At 44.4% G+C, this 23,952-nt stretch overlaps 1 long non-coding RNA gene across 1 annotated transcript; it reads right to left on the minus strand.

Annotated features, from left to right (window-relative positions):
• Positions 1-8,595: 8,595 nt before the first annotated feature.
• On the minus strand, positions 8,596-11,420 carry LOC131204851 (uncharacterized). The gene is made up of 3 exons (XR_009156652.1): positions 11,327-11,420; positions 9,704-9,811; positions 8,596-8,721 (listed from the first exon to the last, which is right to left on the minus strand). It is a non-coding gene; the product is annotated as an uncharacterized LOC131204851 (long non-coding RNA).
• Between the last annotated feature and the right edge of the window lie 12,532 nt (positions 11,421-23,952).

Genomic DNA, 23,952 nt, shown 5'->3' on the forward strand with positions numbered 1-23,952 from the left:
AAAAACGGGCCTACTGGTGGCCTAGTCAGCCTCCAGAGCCTGGGGAGGCCATTTTTGCCCTCCTGGAGACTCAAGGAAAGCCTCTGGAGCCTGGGGAGGGCAAATATGCCCCCCGTGGTACAGGAGGCTGACTAGGTCATGCCCACCATGGCCACACCCACCCAGCAACCAGGCAGAGAACCTCTTGCTAAAATTTTCTGAAGCCCACTCCTGAACACTTTGCTAAACCAACAAAGGGTAGGGAGAATTAGAAAATGTATTCGTAAGTAAAAGAGAATAAAAGAGAGAACGTGGTGTCAGAGAAGCTGGAGAATTATAGAGACCAAGTGCTATTGTAAATAAATGCCTTCATTCCTTCTCCCACTTTGTTTGAAAGACTACTAGACCTCATGGATGGGGAAAAAAACTCGAACATTTTATTTGCAATTCTGGAGACCATTCGGCCATGTTGGCCTTTTTATCAGGCACAGATGACTTCACGAGAGGTTCTGGATGAAGAGGACTCCAGCAAGGGATGAAAAAATGATGCCTGAGGAAGAAATCACACCCCATACGCCCCTGTCGGTGCAAGCGGCTTTCACACTCAGCTTATATATCTTCCCCCCAAAAGGCACCAGGTCATTCTGTTGCAAGCTGCAGGCATTCGTAGTCGCACAGCCCTTGATGGCGAAGGATTGATTCGTAGATTTATCTGCAACGAGAGAAATAAGCAAAGCTACATTTGTGCAAACATGGGAATTGTGGAACCGGAGCTGGTTCTCACCTGCAAGTTCAACTCCGGAGTATTGTCTTACAGGTGCAAATCAAACAACGCTGAACTTCCTAAGTACATTCTTTTATTTTACCCTACAACAGGGGTGGGGAACTGTGGCCCTTTTATAGATTAACTGTTCTGTCTCCTTCCCCACTTCGGATTAACGAGCTGGCCTTCAGCCAGTGGATTCACGGCTCTTATCAGTATCTTATGATTATATTACTTGTCTGTTGTTTGTCTCCAGAGTTATGCACCGAAGACAAATTCCTTGTATGTTCAATCACACTTGGCCAATAAAAAATATTCTATTCTATTCTGTTCTGTTCTGTTCTATTCTATTCTATCCCCCCAATTTAATTATATCTTCTCTGAAAGTATTATCGTAAGAGGAGATGGTAAGGATCTTAGTAGCCTCCTCCAACTATGTTCCACACAATTTCTAAATTTCTTCCTTCTTGGAAAAGTGACTGGGTAACATTGGAAACTGCTCCATTGTGGGCTGAGGTTTTAGTGCTCATATGACGCAATTGGCTGAAATTATCCCAGGATTAAAAGTCTCTCCCGATCAAATTAGGTTTTGGAGGTTGTGTAACATATTAACCCCACCCCATATCTAGCTTGACACGTTACGGAAACCCATCCAGGAAGTTCTGAAGAGGAAACCTCAATTTAAAAATACTCATTTCCTCATTTGATGTGTATGATACCCGTCTCACCTAGAAAATCTAAAGATTTTATCCAAGGTAGATGCCTCATAACTTTGGATGTTGCTAAGTGTTTGATTATTCCCCAGTCATGTACAAGTAGGACTTGTAGGACTGGAGAATAATCTTGTACAAGTAGGACTTGTAGGACTGGAGAATAATCATATGAAGATGATTTGAGATCCATGCCAGAAATCCTATGTATTTTTCCTTACGTTTTATAGAATGTAGTAAATTCCTACATAGTCGAGAGGACACTTTCAGGGGTGGGCTTGCTGGGGAGTTCGCAGGGGTTTGGGAGAACCTCTAGCTAAGATTCTGTGCAGTTCAGAGAACCTTCAAATCCCACTCCTGGCTGGCCCCGCCCACCCCTCCCCTCCCAGGAATCCCCACGCGACCCGTTTTGGATGCAGGTAAGTGCAGGGTGCGCACAGAGGCTCGGGGAGGGTGAAAAACGGGCCTACTGGTGGCCTAGTCAGCCTCCAGAGCCTGGGGAGGCCATTTTTGCCCTCCTGGAGACTCAAGGAAAGCCTCTGGAGCCTGGGGAGGGCAAATATGCCCCCCGTGGTACAGGAGGCTGACTAGGTCATGCCCACCATGGCCACACCCACCCAGCAACCAGGCAGAGAACCTCTTGCTAAAATTTTCTGAAGCCCACTCCTGAACACTTTGCTAAACCAACAAAGGGTAGGGAGAATTAGAAAATGTATTTGTAAGTAAAAGAGAATAAAAGAGAGAACGTGGTGTCAGAGAGGCTGGAGAATTATAGAGACCAAGTGCTATTGTAAATAAATGCCTTCATTCCTTCTCCCACTTTGAAAGACTACTAGACCTCATGGATGGGAAAAAAACTCGAACATTTTATTTGCAATTCTGGAGACCATTCGGCCATGTTGGCCTTTTTATCAGGCACAGATGACTTCACGAGAGGATCTGGATGAAGAGGACTCCAGCAAGGGATGAAAAAATGATGCCTGAGGAAGAAATCACACCCCATACGCCTCTGTCGGTGCAAGCGGCTTTCACACTCAGCTTATATATCTTCCCCCCAAAAGGCACCAGGTCATTCTGTTGCAAGCTGCAGGCTTTCGTGGTCGCACAGCCCTTGATGGCAAAGGATTGATTCGTAGATTTATCTGCAATGAGAGAAATAAGCAAAGCTACATTTGTGCAAACATGGGAATTGTGGAATCGGAGCTGGTTCTCACCTGCAAGTTCAACTCCGGAGTATTGTCTTGCAGGTGCAAATCAAACAACGCTGAACTTCCTAAGTACATTCTTTTATTTTACCCTACAACAGGGGTGGGGAACTGTGGCCCTTTTATAGATTAACTGTTCTGTCTCCTTCCCCACTTCGGATTAACGAGCTGGCCTTCAGCCAGTGGATTCACGGCTTTTATCAGTCCTGGCAGAGAAATCATTGCTGCCTGCCAAAGTTCAAACAAATGACTCACGTAGCAAGACTTTCAGCTCTTTTTGAAACAGTTCAGCTAAACTTTTGCTTCCCGTGGAGTGAGAGCAGTCCCAAAGCTCCTTATATATCCTGTGGGGTGGGGCTCCTGCCCCACTCTTCCCTTTGATCTCTAATCTTCTGAAGCGCGGGTCAATCCAAGCTTGATTAGTATTATTATCAGCTGGGTCTGAAGGTGTAGCCTGGGGAAAGGAGGAATCGGGGGATGACGGCCTCATTACGTCCTCTGACTGGCCTGGTTCTGGCTCCTGGAGCTGGGCCAAAGGAATCGGTGCTCCCGAGGTAAGCCTTACCGGCCCTTCCCCCTCACTCTCAGAGTCACTTTCAGGCATGGGGCCAGGTTCGGGGGCTGGAGTCACAACATTAACAGAGTTGGAAGGGACCTTGTAGGTCATCTAGTCCAACCCCCTGCCCAAGCAGGAGACCCTACATCTGTGACGGCGAACATATGGCAGGCGTGCCAGAGGTGGCACGCAGAGCCCCCTCTGATGGCACGTGAGCCGTTGCCCCACTTCAGCTCTGCTGCACATGCACACACGGCTCCCGCCAGCCAGCTGGTTTTTGGGTTTCTACTGTGCATGCACAGGGGGTGGGGTGCATGTGGGGGTGCGTGTGCACATGCGCAGAGGTGGGGGTGCAGGGCATGCAAGGGGCTGCAGGTGCATGTGGGGGGACAGGGCGCATGTGTGAGGCATGCACACATGCATGGGGCAGGACGCATGCAGGGGCCACGCGCACATGAGCGGGGGCAAGGCGCATGCACGGGGGGCGCACCCCCATTGCATTTTGGGGGTTTGTGCGCAATCTTTGAGCACTCAGTCCAGAAAAGGTTAGCTATCACTGCCCTACACCATTCCTGACAGATGGCAGTCCAGTCTCTTCTTGAAAGCCTCCAGTGATAAAGTTCCCATAACTTCCAAAAGCAACTTCTGTTCCATTGGTTGATTGCTCTCCCTGTCAGAAAACTTCTCCTTATTTCCAGGTTGAATCTCTCCTTGGTCAGTTTCCATCCATTATTCCTTGTCTGGCCTTCCGGTGGTTTGGGAAATAGCTTGGCCCCCTCTTCTCTGTGGCAGCCCCTCAAATATCGGAAGACTGCTATCCTATCTCCCCTGGTCCTTCTCTTCCCTAGACAAGACATGCCCTGTTCCTGCAACTGTTCATCGTATGTTTTAACCTCCAGTCCTCTAATCATCCTGCTTCTCTGCACTTTTTCCATATAAAATCTTTGCCAGACCTATGCTTGATTACCGCTTACCTGCCGGGAACCCTCACTGTATTTCAGACATCAATACATTAGAAAGGGTCCGGAGATATTTTACTAGAAGTGTACTCAAATCTTCTGCTCGAAATAAAATTCCGTATACCACCAGGCTTGACAATTTAAGTCTAGATAGCCTCAACTGCATCGCCTACATTTCGACCTATGCTTAGTTGATAAGATTATTTACCAAAACGTTCTACCTGTAAATTGATGTACTTTTATTTCAATCGTAATAACACAGGGGCTATCAATAGATTTAAACTCAATGTAATTCGCTCTAATGTTAATTGTAGGAAATATGACTTCTGCAATAGAGTTGTAAATGTCTCGAACACTCTACCTGATCCTGTTGTTAGTCACTCTAATCCCCATACCTTTTACCTTAAACTGTCTACCATGGACCTTTCATGTTCCTTAAGAGGTCCCTAGGACATCCAGGACATAAACTGTTTCAACTCCACCCTCAAAATGACGCTATAGAGCACTGCACAACAGAACAACTAGTCACAAGAACAGTTTTTTCCCGAAGGCCATCACTCTGCTAAACAAATAATTCCCTCAACACTGTCAAACTATTTACTAAATCTGCACTACTATTAATCTTCTCATAGTTCCCATCACCAATCTCTTTCCACTTATGACTGTATGACTGCAACTTTGTTTATATTGATATATTGACCATCATTTGTGTTGTAAATGTTGTACCTTGATGAACGTATCTTTTCTTTTATGTACACTGAGAGCATGTGCACCAAGACAAATTCCTTGTGTGTCCAATCACACTTGGCCAATAAAAATTCTATTCTATGCTATTCTATTCTATTCTATTCTATTCTAAGGGGGTGTGCATAAGCGCACCAGCGTGCCTACCGTCCCTGTCCTACTATTCCCATTTATATGTAATCATTCTATGTGTTTATGGCTATGTTTTGCCTATTTATATCCTTTTATTTGTGCCCAATTTTTTTCATGCGTCCATTTCTGTCTCTATTCTGTTACTTGTTTTCTTGTACTTGTTGACAAAATAAATAAATGAATGAATAAATAAATAAATATTGGAAGACTGCTATCATGTCTCCCCAGTCCTTCTCTAAACTAGACTAGCCATGCTAAGTTCCTGCACCCATTCATCATGTTTAGCCTCCAGTCCCCTAATCATCTTGGTTGCTCTTCTCTGCACTTTTTCTAGAATCTCAACTTCTTTTTATAGTGTGGTGACCAAAACCGGATGCAGTATTCTAGGTGTGGCCTTACTAAGGCTTTATAGAGTGGTATGAGTACCTCCCTTGATCGTGATTGTATCCCTCTGTTAATGCAGTTTAGGATTGCGTTATGGACTTAATTCCCAGAATTCCTGAGCCAGCCATGCTTTAAGGCAGGAGTCTCCAACCTTGGCAACATTAAGACTTGTGGACTTCAACTCCCAGAATCCCTCAGCCAGCAAAGCTGACTGAGGGATTCTGGGACTTGAAGTCCACAAGTCTTAAAATTGCGAAGGTTGGATAACCCTGCTTTAAGGATTGTGGTGTGATTCCAGCCAGTATATTGGAGGAAAGGGTGGATGGGTGATGAAATAATTGAAGAAATACCAGTAGAAACTCCTGCGAGAGTAATGCATTTCTCCTCAGTTCCGGTGCAGGCAATGTGACTTTTGATTGCACACTCCTTCTGATTGTAGCTTTCACAGGCTGGGCAAGACACCCCGTTTCCCAAAGTACCAACTGCGGGAACTGTAAAGCAAGATAGATTTTCATCTTAGCATCCAAGTGAGAAGGAATATCAAGGGATCTGTTGGGGAGTACAGTCAGTGTCAAAAAAAAAAAAATCAGGATTGCCACCATGATCACATAACACTCTTAGTTTTGGTAGTGTAGCCAGGTACTATTTTGAATTTTTTGATACTACCAATACTACCCTTAGACACTCTGAGCCAGGGGTCTCCAACCTTGGCAACTTTAAGCCTGGAGGACTTCAACTACCAGAATTCCCCAGCCAGTTTTGCTGGCTGGGGAATTCTGGGAGTTGCAGTCCATCAGGCTTAAAGTTGCCAAGATAGGAGACCCCTGCTCTGAGCGATTAGCGTCCTGTACAATGGTGGGTTTCAAAAATGTTTATTACTGGTTCTGTGGGTGTGGCTTGGTGGGTGTGGCATGGCTTGGTGGGTGTGGCAGGGGAAGGATACCATAAAATCTCCATTCCCACCCCACTCCAGGGGAAGGATATTGTAAAATCTCCATTCCTACCCCACTCCAGGGGAAGGTTCCTGCAAAAATCCCCATTTTCTCCTGATCAGCTGGGACTCGGGAGGCAGAGAATAGAGGTGGGTGAGGCCAGTCAGAATTTTTACTACCGGTTCTCCAAACTACTCAAAATTTCCACTACCGGTTCTCCAGAACTGGTCAGAACCTGCTGAAACCCACCTCTCTCTCTCTATATATATATATTTAGAGAGAGACAGAGAGAGAGACAGAGAGAGAGAGAGAGAGAGACAGAGAGACAGAGAGACAGAGAGACAGAGAGAGAGAGGTGGGCCAAACCCCCAACCAATCAGAACACACCTCCACCCAATCAGAACACAGCCAAGCTCCCAACCAATCAGTTCAAACCCCCATTAGCAGTTAAAAGGAAGAAACAGCTGCAATCACACATTGCTCCCAGAAGCACGAAGCTGAAGCCTGAAGATGACAAATGAGACTTCACGAAACATCGCCAAGACATTTCCAATTTACACGGGAGAAAACCCGAATAACCAAAGACCTACATACAAACACCCAAACCTCAGAAAATATATATATATATATGTATGTATGTATGTATGTATATATTACATAAGAGAGTAGAATTCTTACGTTATAGTTTCCTCTTTTAAACAAAATAGTTCTATTTATTTTTTTTAAAAAAAGGAACAGTTCCCAAGCCCAGGAAATACCCACCACTTAGACTTAACCTTTCATTGCACATATCTGTTGAGCAACAGGCCATATTGCTTTGAATGTGACGTCCAGCAGCTGTGGTGAAGGTGAAGGCCAGAGGTCTACAATACTCAATGCATCCTTTGTATGATCCACTGGGACTGACATTTCCACCTGGGAAGAATGCATGAAAAGCAGATAGAGAAGAACAGAGCTAATCTCATTGGCTTTGGTAAAAAACAACATCAACCCACCTCAACCCTTCTTAGCTGAAGATTCTACTGAGTATTCTTTATTTATCTGAGTTTCATCCCAACTTTATAAGTAACTCAGGGCAGTGAACATACAGTACGTACTATTTCCTACTCCTAGTTTCCCCACAACAACCCTGTGCGTTGGGCTAAAAGAGGGTGATTGGCCCAAAATCTCCTAGTGCAAGGGTCTCCAACCATGGCAACTTTAAGCCTGGCGGACTTCAAGTCCCAGAATTCCCCAGCCAGCAAAGCTGGCTGGAGAATTCTGGGAGTTGAAGTCCGCCAGGCTTAAAGTTGCCAAGGTTGGAGACCCCTGAGCTAGTGGACAGTCATGCCTAAATCAGGATTAGAACCAGTGGTGAAATCCAAATGTTTACTACCGGTTCTGTGGGCGTGCCTTGGTGGTCGTGGTATGGCTTGGTGGGCGTGTCTTGGGGGGGCATGGTAGGGGAAGGATACTGCAAAATCTCCATTCCCACCCCACTCCAGGGGAAGGATACTGCAAAATCCCCATTCCCTCCCCACTCCAGGGGAAGGATATTGCAAAATCTCCATTTTCTCCTGATCAGCTGGGACTGGAGGCAGAGAATAGAGGTGGGTGAGGCCAGTCAGAATTTTTACTACCGGTTCTCCAAACTACTCAAAATTTCCACTACCGGTTCTCCAGAACTGGTCAGAACCTGCTGAAACCCACCTCTCTCTCTCTATATATATATATTTAGAGAGAGACAGAGAGAGAGACAGAGAGAGAGAGAGAGAGACAGAGACAGAGACAGAGAGACAGAGAGAGAGGTGGGCCAAACCCCAACCAATCAGAACACACCTCCACCCAATCAGAACACAGCCAAGCTCCCAACCAATCAGTTCAAACCCCCATTAGCAGTTAAAAGGAAGAAACAGCTGCAATCACACATTGCTCCCAGAAGCACGAAGCTGAAGCCTGAAGATGACAAATGAGACTTCGTCGAAACATCGCCAAGACATTTCCAATTTTACACGGGAGAAAACCCGAATAACCAAAGACCTACATACAAACACCCGCGAAAACCTCAGAAAATATATATATATATATGTATGTATGTATGTATGTATATATTACATAAGAGAGTAGAATTCTTACGTTATAGTTTCCTCTTTTAAACAAAATAGTTCTATTTTTTAAAAAAAAAAAAAAAAAAGGAAGAGTTCCCAAGCCCAGGAAATACCCACCACTTAGACTTAACCTTTCATTGCACATATCTGTTGAGCAACAGGCCATATTGCTTTGAATGTGACGTCCAGCAGCTGTGGTGAAGGTGAAGGCAACAGGTCTACAATACTCAATGCATCCTTTGTATGATCCACTGGGACTGACATTTCCACCTGGGAAGAATGCATGAAAAGCAGATAGAGAAGAACAGAGCTAATCTCATTGGCTTTGGTAAAAAACAACATCAACCCACCTCAACCCTTCTTAGCTGAAGATTCTACTGAGTATTCTTTATTTATCTGAGTTTCATCCCAACTTTATAAGTAACTCAGGGCAGTGAACATACAGTACGTACTATTTCCTACTCCTAGTTTCCCCACAACAACCCTGTGCGTTGGGCTAAAAGAGGGTGATTGGCCCAAAATCTCCTAGTGCAAGGGTCTCCAACCATGGCAACTTTAAGCCTGGCGGACTTTAACTCCCAGAATTCCCCAGCCAGCAAAGCTGGCTGGAGAATTCTGGGAGTTGAAGTCCGCCAGGCTTAAAGTTGCCAAGGTTGGAGACCCCTGAGCTAGTGGACAGTCATGCCTAAATCAGGATTAGAACCAGTGGTGAAATCCAAATGTTTACTACCGGTTCTGTGGGCGTGCCTTGGTGGTCGTGGTATGGCTTGGTGGGCGTGTCTTGGTGGGCGTGGTAGGGGAAGGATACTGCAAAATCTCCATTCCCACCCCACTCCAGGGGAAAGGATATTGCAAAATCTCCATTCCCTCCCCACTCCTGGGGAAAGGATATTGCAAAATCTCCATTCCCACCCCACTCTGGGGCCAGCCAGAGGTGGTATTTGCCGGTTCTCCGAACGACTCAAAATTTCTGCTACCGGTTCTCCAGAACCTGTCAGAACCTGCTGGATTTCACCTTTGATTAGAACACACCATCTGCTGGCGATTGGCCCAAAGTCACCCAACCAGCTTTCATGCCTAAGGCGGGACTAGAACTCACGGTCTCCTGGTGATTGGCCCAAAGTTCTCCAGCCAACTTTCATGCCTAAGACAAAGCTAGAACTTACAGTCTTCCCGGTTTCTAGGCAAGGACTTTAACCACTGCACCAAACCGGCTCTATGCGTGGCATCTGATGAGACCCAGCCCTCTTACCCAGTGTATTGACTTCTGCCAAAGTAACACATGCAAGAGCTTTGCAAGTAGCTGCGCATTTGGTGCTTCCAAGGGGACATGAAACACAGGTTGTTACATTTACTGCTCCTGGAGAGAGAGAGAAAAAAAATGTAAATTATGTGGGGGGGGGAATTGAGACACTTCTCTGCTACAGACCCCAACAGGCCTTGATCTTTGGACCACTGGAAGCTTTCAAGAAGAGACTGGACTGCCATCTGTCATAAATGCTGCCGGGCCTCTGGCTAGGGCAGGGGCAGCAGTGGGTTTCAGATTATGTTACTACTGGTTCACCCTACTCGCATGTGCTCACTTCATGCGTGAGCCTGGTTCGCGTGCACATCTGGCTTCCAGACATGCACCCGGCCTTTCGCGCATGTGTTTTGCTCATGTGCGTACCTTCTGCACATGTGCCCGGTCTCAAAAACATGCCTAAATAGGATGGCGATTTCCGCTACCAGTTCTAACTGGCTGAATACCGATCCAAACTGGCTGAATACCACCTCTGGGGGGAGGGTTGGACTAGATGACCTACAAGGTCCCTTCCAACCCTCTTCATCTGTTAATCTGTTAAATTGGAAATGTCCACTCAAGAGGGCAGCTCTGATAACTTCCGCGCTAATTTTTTCTTTCCTTCTTCCTCTCCTGGTGTTTGCCTACATATGAGGTGCTGGTTCTACAGCAAGGAACAGCACAGGCAATCCTCGATTTACGACCACAATTAGGAGCAGAATTTCCACTGCTAAGCAAACCACTGCAGTTGTTAAGCGAATCACTTGGTCCTTCAGTCAATCCGGGTGCACTTCAAGGTGTTGGTTATCACCTTTAAAGCGCTCCATGGCATTGCACCGAGATATTTACGGGACCGCCTGCTGCCGACAGTTACCTCCCATTGTCCGTTACGTCCAGTGCGCGCTCACAGGGAGGGTCTTCTTAGGGTGCCGTCGGCTAGTCAATGTCGGCTGACGGCCCCCAAGGGAAGAGCGTGGGTTTCAGCAGGTTCTGACCAGTTCTGGAGAACCGGTAGTGGAAATTTTGAGTAGTTCGGAGAGGGTCCTTGAGTGGCTCAGACTGTAAAGACAGTCTGTTATTAACAGCAGCTGCTTGCAATTACTGCAGGTTCAAGTCCCACCAGGCCCAAGGTTGACTCAGCCTTCTATCCTTTATAAGGTAGGTAAAATGAGGAGCCAGATTGTTGGGGGCAATAAAAGTTGACTTTGTATATAATATACAAATGGATGAAGACTATTGCTTGACATAGTGTAAGCCGCCCTGAGTCTTCGGAGAATGCAAATAAATGCAAATTAAAAAAAAAACTGGTAGTAAAAATTCTGACTGGCCTTGCCCCCATCTATTCTCTGTCTCCCAAGTCCCAGCTGATCGGGAGGAAATGGGGATTTCGCAGTAACCTTCCCCTGGATTGGGGTGGGAATGGAGATTTTACAGCATCTTTCCCCTGCCACGCCCACAAGCCACGCCCACCAAGTCATGCCATGCTCACCAAGCCACGGCCACATAACCGGTATTAAAAATAAATAAATTGAAACCCACCAGGAATTCACACGCCTAGCACAAACCCAAAAATTCATGGTTGAAAGGACTCACCGCGGACCCAAGGGAGGAGAATAGAAATAAGGCAGAGGGTCAAATCTCTCTTCATGGTTTCTTGTGGGGAGAACAAACAAAGGTGAACTCAGCAGCCGCTCCAATGGGGGGGATGCTTTCTGTTGCGTGAAGAAACAAATATTTCATCCCTTGGCTTCAAATCAGGACTTTCGTCTTACAAAACCGTATGGTTTTGCTTCAGTCCTCGTCACTTCTCGCCTGGACTACTGTAACGCTCTCTACATGGGGCTCCCCTTGAAGTGCACCCGGAGACTTCAGTTGGTTCAGGATGCAGCCGCGCGGGTGATAGAGGGAGCCACTCATGGCTCCCATATAACACCGATCCTGCGCAGGCTGCACTGGCTACCTGTGGTTTTCCGAATGCACTTCAAGGTGCTGGTTACCACCTTTAAAGCTCTCCATGGCATAGGACCGGGATATCTTCGGGACCGCCTTCTGGTACCACATGCCTCCCACCGGCCGGTACGCTCCCATAGAGAGGGTCTTCTCAGGGTGCCGTCAGCCAAACAGTGTAGGCTGGCGACCCCCACGGGGAGAGCCTTCTCGGTGGGGGCACCTACCCTCTGGAATGAGCTTCCCCCAGGACTTCGACAACTTCCTGACCTCCGGACCTTTCGCCGCGAGCTGAAGACATATCTATTCTTCCGAGCAGGACTGGCTTAAATAGGGTTTTTAAACATGGATTTTATTGGGGTTTATTTTATATTTTGTATTGTATTTTAAATTTAGGCTATATTGAATAAGTTTTTTAAATAGTGTTTTTATTGTAATGTATTGTATTATTTTATCTGCCTGTTCACCGCCCTGAGTCCTTCGGGAGAAGGGCGGTATAAAAATTAAATAATAATAATAATAATAATAATTATTATTATTATTATTATTAGTTCCATTTTAAAACGAAGACACGCAAGAGGAATGATCACTAAGTCACCTTGGAATTAAAACTGCCCTCTAAAATGTGCCACATCGTTCCACAAGCCCTGGGAGAATAAAAGTCGAGGTTAGCCATGGGCAGATTAGGGCTATTTTATGATGGGCAGATGATTTATTTATTTGTAAAATTTATTATCTTGCCCGTCTTGCCACATGGTAAATCCGGCTGGCTGAATAATTTCTGGTGAGCGTAAAATGTCAAAGAGAACTTCCAGGTTTAAAGAGTCCAATTGTGAGTGTTGAGGTCCAAGAACTTTCAATAAAGAAGGGTGGGGAATTTCCACATATTTTAAATAAGTCGTCTGTCCATTCTTTCTCCAAGTTTTACATTTTTTATTGTTCGGCTAAAGGTAAAGGTACAGGTTCCCCTCGTACATACGTGCTAGTCGTTCCTGACTCTAGGGGGCGGTGCTCATCTCCGTTTCAAAGCCGAAGAGCCAGCACTGTCCAAAGACGTCTCCATGATCATGCAACCAGCATGACTAAACGCCAAAGGCGCACGGAACACTGTTACCTTCTCACCAAAGGTGGTTCTTATTTTTCTACTTGCATTTTTTATGTGCTTTCGAACTGCTAGGTTGGCAGAAGGGGGGAAAAGTCACGGGAGCTCACCCCGTTACACGGCAGCACTAGGGATTCGAACCGCTGAATTGCCAACCTTTCGATCGACAAGCTCAGCGTCTTAGCCCCTGAGCCACCGCGTCCCTTATAGTTCAGCTAGAAGCATGCAAACTGATTGAATTCACCTTACGCTGCCTTCCCTCATTTATTTATTTATTTTATTTATTTATTTTGTCCCAACAATATATATGAAGAAGAAAAGAAAAACAATAGGACAGGAACGGTAGGCACATTTGTGCGCTTATGCACGTCCCTTATGGTCCTCTTAGGAATGGGGTGAGGTCAATAGTAGAAAGTTTTTGGTTAAAGCTTTTAGGATTATGAGAAGAGACCACAGAGTCAGGTAAAGTATTCCAAGCACTGATGATTCTGTTACAGAAGTCATATTTTCTGCAATCTAGATTAAAGCGGTTGACATTAAGTTTAAATCTATTGGTTGCTCTTGTATTATTGCAATTAAAGCTGAAGTAGTCTTTGACAGGAAGGACATTACAATAGATGATTCTATGAGTTAAACTTAGGTCTTGTCGAAGGCGACGGAGTTCCAAGTTTTCCAAGCCCAGGATTTCAAGTCTAGTGGGATAAGGTATTTTGTTGTTTTCAGAGGAATAGAGAACTCTTCTTGTAAAATATTTCTGGACACGTTCAATTGTATTGATGTCCGAGATATGGTGAGGGTTCCAAACAGGTGAGCTGTATTCTAGAATTGGTCTAGCAAATGTTTTATATGCTCTGGTTAGTAGTGTAGTGTTTTTGGAAAAGAAGCTACGCAAGATTTAGCCCTGGACCAGTTCAAGTTTGAAAATGCCACCAGTAAATTTAGAAATGTACCTCTAACCATTTGGAAATCCACCCACAAAATAATTTGGCAGCTTTTGAAATAACATTAATCTGGATGATGTGGGAAACAGAAGCAAGGAGAGAAAAGAAATAATACAAGGGAGTGGATGTCTGTCACTTATGCTAAAAAAGAGAGAGAGAAATTCATCACAACTTACCTACAAATTTGAGATCCGAAAGATGCGATTCGTTCCAGTTCAAGCCATCTCTTTTCCCCCTTTTATAGAGCTGATGATGGATTTGCTTAGGGAAATTATTCACCGACTAATAACATGACAAATTAGTTCCTGATAGCATACAAATGTCTTTAGACTTTGCCACTTCCGACCGCTAAGAATATTGTTCCAAACAAAACAATAGTTCTCACGAACGAAGGGAAATATACGGGTCCAGGGGTGGGGCAGCTGGGGGTTCGCAGGGGTTCGGGAGAACCTCTAGCTAAAATTCTGTGCAGTTCGGAGAACCTCCAAATCCCACTCCTGGATGGCTCCGCCCACCCTGCCCTACTCCTCCCAGGAATCCCCACGCAGCCTATTTTGGATGCAGGTAAGTGCAGGGCAAGCACAGAGGCTTGGGCACGGCGAAAAATGGGCCTACCGGAAGTTCAGGCCCATTTCCTCGCGCCTCCGGGAGGACAAAAACAGCCTCCAGAGTCCCTCCAGAGCCTGGAGAGACCGTTTTTGCCCTCCTGGAGGCACGAGGAAAACCTCCAGAGCCCGGGGAGGGCAAAAATGCCCACCCACCCACCGTGGTGCAGGAGACTAACTAAGCCACACCCATCATGGCCACACCCACATAGCAACTGGGCAGAGAACTGCTTGCTAAAAATTTTGAAGCCCACCCCTGTACGGGTCCCAGGATATTGTTGCAAGATCCAATCTAGATCGGTCACCAAGACCAGAAATTTTGTCTTCCGAGCTTTCGGATTCGTGCTGGAGTCCCTTACACATTCTGGTGAGAGAGAAGTTCCCTGAGAATGGGCTCCAGCACCAGTCCGAAAGCTGGGAAGACAAAAACGTCTGGTCCTGGTGACTGATCCAGATTGGATACTTGCAAAACAACACTTGCTGCTTGGTAGAAGTATCCTTCGGTTGTTGTGATGTAGAAAGTAAGAGTGATAGTGTTTGGAGGAAGAATCTCTGTATCTTTCTCCCATAGCTCATAGCCTAGCACGCTGGCTGGGGAGTTCTGGGAGTTGAAGTCCACACACCTTAAAAGTTGCCAAGGTTGAGAACCGCTTCCTGATGCTAAGCTGTCATGAGGTTGGCTTGCTTAGCTGAACACATTGTGTGAACCTGACTTGCTTAAAACATCCATTACTTCATGGCCATCCCAGTGACTAAGTTCACACAAACTTTGGAACTGGCCTGAAATGAGATTGTGATCCAGCCTGTTACAAACCCAAGGATCATCTTAGCATGGGCCTAGATTCAACCCAGAACATTACTCAAACTTGAAAAGTAACAGGGCACAGTTCTTGCTAAGTTAGTTTGTTTAAGGTAAAGGTTCCCCACGTACATACGTGCTAGTCATTCCCGACTCTAGGGGGCAGTGCTCATCTCCGTTTCAAAGCCAAAGAGCCAGCGCTGTCCGAAGACGTCTCCGTGGTCATGTGGCCGGCATGACTCAACGCCGGAGGCGCACGGAACCTTCCCACCAAAGTGGTCTCTATTTTTTCTACTTGCATTTTTTACGTGCTTTTGAACTGCTAAATTGGCAGAAGCTGGGACAAGTAACAGGAGCTCACCCCATTACGTGGCACTTGGGATTCGAACCAAATGATTTTAAGACAAGAACTACCCGTAATGAATGTTCCCGGACTGTATCTGACGCTGGGTTCTCCTAGACTTTCCAGCATAAACCAGATTATGGTACAAGCAGAATATTGTTTCTTGGAGGGCTGCAATGTCCTGTGGACCCAGGAATTTGATTTTGGCAACTGGAGTTCCTTTAGAACTTGGTGAATCTCTGAAGGATGAAAAGTTCTGCTGACTTTACCAGGAAGGACATCAAGGCCTCCTCAACCTGCCCTTTCCAACTTCCAGCCGGAAGTGAGGTCATCTTGAAGAAGGCCACATGCACAACTTTGCTTGTTTCCCTGCATGTTGGGGTGCCTACCACTGCTTTTGTCATGCGTGTTGCTTCCACAGCCGTGTATTTAAAAATCCGGCAATATAGAGATATGACTCATTTGGACAGTCCACATTCTAAATCCTTTCTTCCCAACAGAATGTTAGATACAATTCATCCTTTGCCCCAGAAAGATTGTGAAGTCTTGTGTAACATTGGAGAAGTTCTGTAGTTTCACCCTGATAAAGGCTGACATAAAAGGCAGCTATAAATCAGCTAAACTCCCAACTGGAGCAGAAACTTGACAGTAATGCATTACTTCTATTGATTTATTTATAGTATTTTTTTTATTATTAGCTACGAGTAATCTTGGGCTCCTTTTTCCCAACCCATGTAATCACATCTTCAGCTATTCAGGATATGGGGGAACGGGTTAGCAATAGCAAGAGCACTTAAGACTTATATACCACTTCATAGTGCTTTTACAGCCCTCTCTAAGAGGTTTACAGAGTCAGCCTCTTGCCCCCAACAATCTGGGTCCTCAGATTGTTAGGGAGTCTGGATGAATGGAGATGTAGAGATAGATAGATAGATAGATAGATAGATAGATAGATAGATAGATAGATAGATAGATAGATAGATAGATAGATAGATAGATAGATAGACAGACAGACAGACAGATAGACAGATGATAAATAGATAGATAGATAGATAGATAGATAGATAGATAGATAGATAGATAGACAGACAGACAGACAGACAGACAGACAGACAGACAGACAGACAAACAAGATAGATAGATAGATAGATAGATAGATAGATAGATAGATAGATAGATAGATAGATAGATAGATAGATAGATAGATAGATAGATAGATAGATGATAGATAGATAGACAAACAAGATAGATAGATAGACAAACAAGATAGATAGATAGATAGATAGATAGATAGATAGATAGATAGATAGATAGATAGATAGATAGATGAATAGATAGATAGATGAGATAGACAGACAAACAAGATAGATGAATAGATAGATAGATAGATAGATAGATAGATAGATAGATAGATAGAATAGATAGATAGATAGATAAATAGATAGATAGATAGATAGGTGGACAGACAGACAGACAGACAAACTAGATAGATAGATAGATAGATAGATAGATAGATAGATAGATAGATAGATAGATAGATAGATAGATAGATAGATAGATAGATAGATAGATAGATAGACAAACAAGATAGATAGATAGATAGATAGATAGATAGATAGATAGATAGATAGATAGATAGATAGATAGATAGATAGACAGATAGACAGATGATAGATAGATAGATAGATAGATAGATAGATAGATAGATAGAGAGAGAGAGAGAGAGAGACAGACAGACAGACAGACAGACAGACAGACAGACAGACAAACAAGATAGATAGATAGACAGACAGACAGACAGACAGACAGACAGACAGACAGACAGACAGACAGACAGACAGAGGGGTGGCCTGCTGGGGGTTCGCAGGGGTTCAGGAGAACCTCTAGCTAAGATTTTGTGCAGTTCGGAGAACCCCCAAATCCCACTCCTGTCTGGCCCAGCCCACTCCTCCCCTCCCCTCCCAGGAGTCCCCACATGGCCTATTTTGGATGCAGGTAAGTGCAGGGCACATGCGGAGACTTGGGGAGGGCAAATAACGGGTCTACTGGAAGTTCAGGAAGGCCTCCGGAGTTTGGGAAGGCCGTTTTCGCCCTCCTGGAGGCGCAAGGAAACCCTCGGGAGCCTGGGGAGGGCAACCCCCCCCCCGCCATGGTGCATAGGCCACACCCACCACGGCCACGGCCACCCAGCAGCCGGGCAGAGAACCCCTTGCTGAACTTTTTGAAGCCCACCCCTGGGCAGACAGACAGACAGAAACAGACAGACAGACACCTGTCTTTTTAGCAAGGAATAATCTGTCCTTCTGTGTCTGTCTGTCCGATTACTCCTTTCTAAACAGATGTGTACCTTCATCCATGACTCCTTCTCCAAATCTTAGTCTATGTTTACTTTTTACAGCACTTTTTGGCAACTTTTAAGACCTGTGGACTTCAGCTCCCAGAATTCCCTAGCCGGCTTGGCAACCGACATGTATTTTCCGACAGTTGCAAAATCCCAGGGTAAAACAGTCACCCTCTGTGACCTTCCCAGCAAACATCTGACAAGCCAAGTCAAAAGGAGTAGCTGGATTCACTTGATGACCGTGGCTGGCTGAGGAATTCTGGGAGTTGAAGTCCACAAATCTTAAAAGTTGCCAAGGATGGACAAGGGTTGGGACATCAGGGTTCCAAAATTCAACCTTTCAAGGGTAGAAAGAAATGGAGACTCTAGAAAGAGTGCAGAGAAGAGCAACCAAGATGATTACAGGACTGGAGGCTAAAACATATGAAGAACAGTTGCAGGAACTGGCTATGTCTAGTTTAATGAAATTAAGGACTAAGGGAAACAAGATAACAGTGTTCCAATATCTCAGGGTCTGACATAAAGAAGCGGGAGTCAAGCTATTCTCTAAAGCAGGGGTCTCCAATCTTGGCAACTTTAAGACCCAGAAGAAGACTATTCTGGGAGTTGAAGTCCAAAGCTGGCTGAGGAATTCTGGGAGTTGAAGTCCATAAGTCTTAAAATTGCCAAGGTTGGAGACCCCTGCTCTAAAGCACCTGAGGGCAGGACAAGAAGCAATGGTTGGAAACTAACCAAGGAGAGAAGCAACTTAGAACCAAGGAGAAATTTCCTGACAGTTGCAACAATTGATCAGTGGAACAACTTGCCTCCAGAAGTTGTAAATGCTCCAACACTGGAAGTTTTTAAGAAGATGTTGGACAACCATTTGTCTGAAGTGATGTAGGGTTTCCTGCTTAAGCAGGGGGTTGGACTAGAAGACCTCCAAGATCCCTTCCAACTCTGTTATTCTATATTAAAGGAACTATTCTTTGCATTACAATCATCATGATTGTAATGAGTCCCTCGGGAGATAGGGCGGTATAAAAATGTGATTAAATAAATAAATAAATAAAATCACTCAGAAATGGCCAAATCCTCAGCCCAGTTAGGTAAACTGAGTCTCTCAAGTTAATGGTCTTATGGAGGTAGGCCATCTGGAGAGCAATGTATTCCAACTTTTTCCAAGCAGGGTAATCCAATCCCTCATTTTTTTTTATGAACCCTCCCTGAACTTTCAATTGCATGGGGACATTTGTTTCTGCCCCACCTGTTCGCAGGTTAATGATTAAGCTCCCTTTTTCTTTTCATCCATATGCACCTTATTCAACTGTTGAATGTGGGGAAAAATGGGCCGACTCCTTCCCCAATTTTTTTTTTTTTTAAAAAAATTGGACAATGGAATTTTCTCACAAGGTTGTGAGCAACTGGGAAGGAATTTATATTCTGTTTCGAAGTAGGGTGGAGACATTTTCAACAGCAAACATGGCAGGATCTTGGATTGTCTGGGTGGGTGGGTGTGTGTTGGTCAGAATGGGAACTGCAATGCATTAAAAAAAAAAAGGAACAGGGCTTGGTTTGCATAATTGCAGTTAATATATTGACTTATTTTGCAATCACCTGCAGACCTCTAGACCAGGGGTGAAATGTAAAATTTGTTACTACCGGTTCTGTGAGCGTGACTTGGGGTGGGGGTTGTTAATGTGACTGGGTGGGCATGGCCACCTTTTTTGTTTTTACTTTTAAAAGCATTTTTTCTACAACCTCTTTGGCTGAAGGTCGTAGAAAAAATGCTTTTAAAAGGCTCCTCTGACGATCCCAGCTGAGCCGCGCGATCATCAGAGGCTTTTTTTATTTTTTTACTTTTAAAAGCATTTTTTCGGCTGAAGAAAAAATGCTTTCAAAAGTTTTTTTAAAAAAAAACCTCTGACGATCACGCAGCTCAGCTGGGCATGTGGGGGGGGGCAGGGATTTTTGCTACCGGTTCTCTGAACAATCCACCACCATTGCTACCAGATCGGACAATCCGGTCTGAACCAGGAGCTTTCACCCCTGGTCTCCAATCTTGGCAACTTTAAGATTTGTGGACTTCAACTCCCAGAATTCAAGCTTTGCTGGCTGAGGAACTCTGGGAGTTGAAGTCCACAAATCTTAAAAGTTGCCAAGATTGGAGAGCCCTGCTTCTAGACCGCACTCCGGAATTAGGAGGGAAGGTCCAAAGCTATATTTGATTTCACTTCCAAATGATTTGAATGGAATATTAAGTGGTATGGCCTTCCTCTCATGCATTTCATGAGTTCCCTCTTCTGTCTTAATGAAACCTGTTGTTTGGTAACAGTTTTCTGAGGAATTTGAAGGCCGTATTTAGAATAGAATAGAATAGAATAGAATAGAATTTATTGGCCAAGTGTGATTGGACACACAAGGAATTTGTCTTGGTGCATATGCTCTCAGTGTACATAAAAGAAAAGATACGTTCATCAAGGTACAACATTTACAACACAATTGATGATCAATATATCAATATAAATCATAAGGATTGCCAGCAACAAGTTATAGTCATACAGTCATGTGGAAAGAGATTGGTGATGGGAACGATGAAACAATTAATAGTAGTGCAGATTCAGTAAATAGTCTGACAGTGTTGAGGGAATTATTTGTTTAGCAGAGTGATGGCCTTCGGGAAAAAACTGTTCTTGTGTCTAGTTGTTCTGGTGTGCAGTGCTCTATAGCGTCTCTGTAAGCAGATACGGTTTCCCCATCCATTTTCCAGGCCTTAACGCCAGTGTATTCTCCCTGTTGCTTGTGAAGGAAATATTTTTTTTTCTTACTTTATTCGAAGCATTTCTCAAACGGCTGGATGACTGCAGCTTTTATTCCCAGTTTGTTGGTTGAAACTTGAGGAAGGAACCCTGCCAGCATTATACGCCAACAGTGAATTCATCCAAAATCAGAATTCCTAAACATTTGCTACTGCAGTTAAGACGATTGGCAGCATTTCAATATCATTCGAAGCCCTTTTAATGCACCGCCTGAATTAATAGCGATCCTTTTCGTTAGAAATAAAATTCCGCACTGCCATACTGTTCACGCATCGATTTGACATTTTTATAATAAATAAATAAATAAATAAATAACTTAGAAATAGAATTCCTAAACCTCTTTTGAAGATCCAATTTTAACTTTGGTTTGAGTCAATTGTCCAGTTGGTGCCACTTGGGATAATTCCATGTTTTGCCCTGGAGAATAATCTAGTCTGCCATCTAGTGGAGGCTGAAGGGAACAATACATTTTTTACCGGAAGTTTTAGCTTTGGTCGCGTTGGTGGATGATCTCTGGAGGGCCAGAGACAGGGGTTATTCCTCTGCTCTGGTCCTATTAGACCTCTCAGCGGCTTTCGATACCATCGACCATGGTATCCTGCTGCACCGGTTGGAGGGATTGGGAGTGGGAGGCACCGTTTACCGGTGGTTCTCCTCCTATCTCTCCGACCGGTCGCAGACGGTGTTGACAGGGGGGCAGAGGTCGACCGCGAGACACCTCACTTGTGGGGTGCCGCAGGGGTCGATTCTCTCACCCCTCCTGTTCAACATCTATATGAAGCCGTTGGGTGAGATCATCAGTGGCTTTGGGGTGAGATATCAACTGTCGCTGATGATACTCAGCTGTACTTTTCACCCCGGCCACCCCAACGAAGCTGTCAAGTGCTGTCCCGGTGTTTGGAAGCCGTGCGGGTCTGGATGGGGAGGAACAGGCTCAAGCTCAATCCCTCCAAGGCGGAGTGGCTGTGGATGCCGGCACTGATACAGTCAGCTGCAGCCGCAGCTGACTGTTGGGGCGAGTTATTGGCCCCAAAGGAGGAGTGCGCAGCTTGGGTGTTCTCCTGGATGCACGGCTGTCGTTTGAAGATCATTTGGCGGCCGTCTCCAGGAGAGCCTTCACCAGGTTCGCCTGGTGCGCCAGTTGCGCCTTCCTTGATCGGGATGCCCTATGCACAGTCACTCACGCTCTGGTTACCTCCCGCCTGGATTATTGCAATGCTCTCTACATGGGGCTCCCCTTGAGATGCACTCGGAGGCTTCAGTTGGTCCAGAATGCAGCTGCGCGGGTGATAGAGGGAGTCACGCGTAGCTCACATGTGACACCTCTCCTGCGCAGACTGCACTGGCTTCCTGTTGCCTTTCGGGTGCATTTCAAGGTTTTGGTAACCACCTTTAAAGCGCTCCATGGCTTGGGACCTGGGTACTTACGGGACCGCCTTCTGTTACCTCATGCCTCCCACCGACCCGTACGCTCGCACAGAGAGGGCCTTCTCAGGGTGCCGTCCGCCAGACAATGTCGGCTGGCGGGGCCCAGGGGAAGGTCCCTCTCTGTGGGGGCCCCCACTCTTTGGAACGAACTCCCCCCTGGTTTACGTCAAATTCCTGACCTTCGGACTTTCCGCCGCGAACTGAAAACATATTTGTTTGTTCGTGCGGGGCTTTCTTAAATTGTTTAATTTTAAATTTTAAATTTTTTCTTTGGTTTTAATTGGGGTTTTAGATTCTTAATTCTTAATTATTTCGGCCATACTGTATAATAAGTTTTTTAATTGTATTTTTAATTGTATATTGTTCTTTTTTTATCCTGGCTGTACACCGCCCTGAGTCCTTCGGGAGAAGGGCGGTTTATAAATCCAATAAATAAATAAATAAATAAATAAATAAATTTATATTTGTATTTTTTGTTAATAACAAAAGTGCATTAAAAATGGGATACAGGCAGTGGTGGGATTCAAATAATTTAACTACCGGTTCTCTGCCCTAATGATTTTTTCCAACAACCAGTTCACCAAAACTGCTCAGAAAGTTAACAACCGGTTCTCCCGAAGTGGTGCGAACCGGCTGAATCCCACCACTGGATATAGGTAGTCTCAACTGACAACCGTTCATTTAGTGACCGTTTGAAAACACAACAGTGCTGAAAAAAGTGACTTACGACCTGTTTTCACACTTAGGACTGTTGCAGTTTACCCATGATCACATAATCAAAATTTGGGCATTTAACAACTGGCATATATTTAGGAGCAGTTGCCCTGTTCTGTTGCATGGGCCAGGAGGCTGAAGATGATTGAGAAGATTTACAGCAAATAATGTCCAGAATCGACAGCATTAGAATCAACAGCATTAGAATCAACAGCACTTTATTGAGCATCAGACAAAGTTTATATAGTTTCTCAGTTTCCCATGTCTCACCTAACATATGTGTTACTTCATTATTGGTTAATTGGTCTCCAAGGCACAATAATTGGTTAGTAATTACGTCATTGGCTTTTCGTGAGAATACGTGTTCATGCTAGAAAGCAAATGCAACAGTGTTTCAGGGCTACAACTTTGTTTCATCCTGTATTCTTGTATATTTTATTTATTTATTTATTTTGTCACAACATCATACAAAAAGATTATATAGTATATAAACATATATATGAGTAAATGTTAGGAGGTATAAGCATATATATATATATATAGGAAGAAGAAAAGAAAAACAATAGGACAGGAACGGTAGGCACGTTTGTGCGCTGGGAACGCTGCTTAAATGAGGTTTGCCATCCAAGATAAGAGGCTACCCACATAATATTGTGACTGACTTTTCAAAAGGAGAAATGAAGGAAAGACAGAGATTAATGCATCAAAAAAAATGGCAAGAGACAAAAGTATTATTCTTTGAATTATTAATAGACAAAAATATTATTGTCCCCGAAAGACAATGACCAGGACCACTTAAATAGCTACTGTAACGCTTGGTATTGAAATTTTATAATGTGTTGTATTGTATCTTGAATAGAATATTTTTGAAAGAGTTTATGTAAGGAAGACCTGGGGGGAAAAATTATATGGTTATAGAAGCTATAAGGGAGATATTTTATGAACTGGATTGCATTTTTATGTTTTAGTTGATTTTATACTTTAGGATTAATTTGTTTTATTGATTTATATATTTTGTTATTCTTAATTCTTAATTTTCTTATTTTTATATATATATTTTTCTTCTTGAAGGATTTTGGATGTGTTAGGAGGAAGCCAGAGTTAGAAAGGGAAAATTGGTATAATAGTTTTGGGGAAAAATTTTCTTAGCATATGTTTGTTTTATTTTTAACTATACCTTGTGCTTCATCCAGGAAGTCAG

Source organism: Ahaetulla prasina, chromosome 10 (assembly GCF_028640845.1).
Source record: "Ahaetulla prasina isolate Xishuangbanna chromosome 10, ASM2864084v1, whole genome shotgun sequence".
In the NCBI taxonomy this organism is placed as follows: domain Eukaryota; kingdom Metazoa; phylum Chordata; class Lepidosauria; order Squamata; family Colubridae; genus Ahaetulla; species Ahaetulla prasina.